The sequence below is a fragment of the Odontomachus brunneus genome, unplaced genomic scaffold (genome assembly GCF_010583005.1).
Source record: "Odontomachus brunneus isolate Ranch 3 - 2012 unplaced genomic scaffold, Obru_v1 Obru_scaffold_086, whole genome shotgun sequence".
NCBI classification, from domain to species: Eukaryota; Metazoa; Arthropoda; class Insecta; order Hymenoptera; family Formicidae; genus Odontomachus; species Odontomachus brunneus.
This window is the reverse complement of record NW_022639536.1, coordinates 154,196-154,562: the sequence shown is the minus strand read 5'-3', so window position 1 is coordinate 154,562 and position 367 is coordinate 154,196.

Here is a 367-nt window from a genome sequence, read left to right as displayed (position 1 = left end):
AGATTTCACTTCGATTAGATTAAAACTGATTTTTTGTAGCAAAAAATTGGTCACTTTAGGGGTAGTTGGTCCCCTAATTTTCATTCCCCCTCCAACATACCTAGGCCGATTTTGGTCTTCTATCAAAAGATACTTTCATACCAAAAATCATTAAGATCGCTTCACTGATCTCAATGATATCGCAATTTCTCCATTTTACCCCCTATTTTGGGAGGGTCGTTTCACAGCCTAAATATGTTTTTCCGCCACTAAAAAAAAAATTCGTGTCCCTTACGTTACACGAAAAAAATTCGTGTCCTTTTTTATATATTATAACATATCCAAATTTCAGAAAAATCTGAGAGTGACATTTCCGTAGGTTTATTTG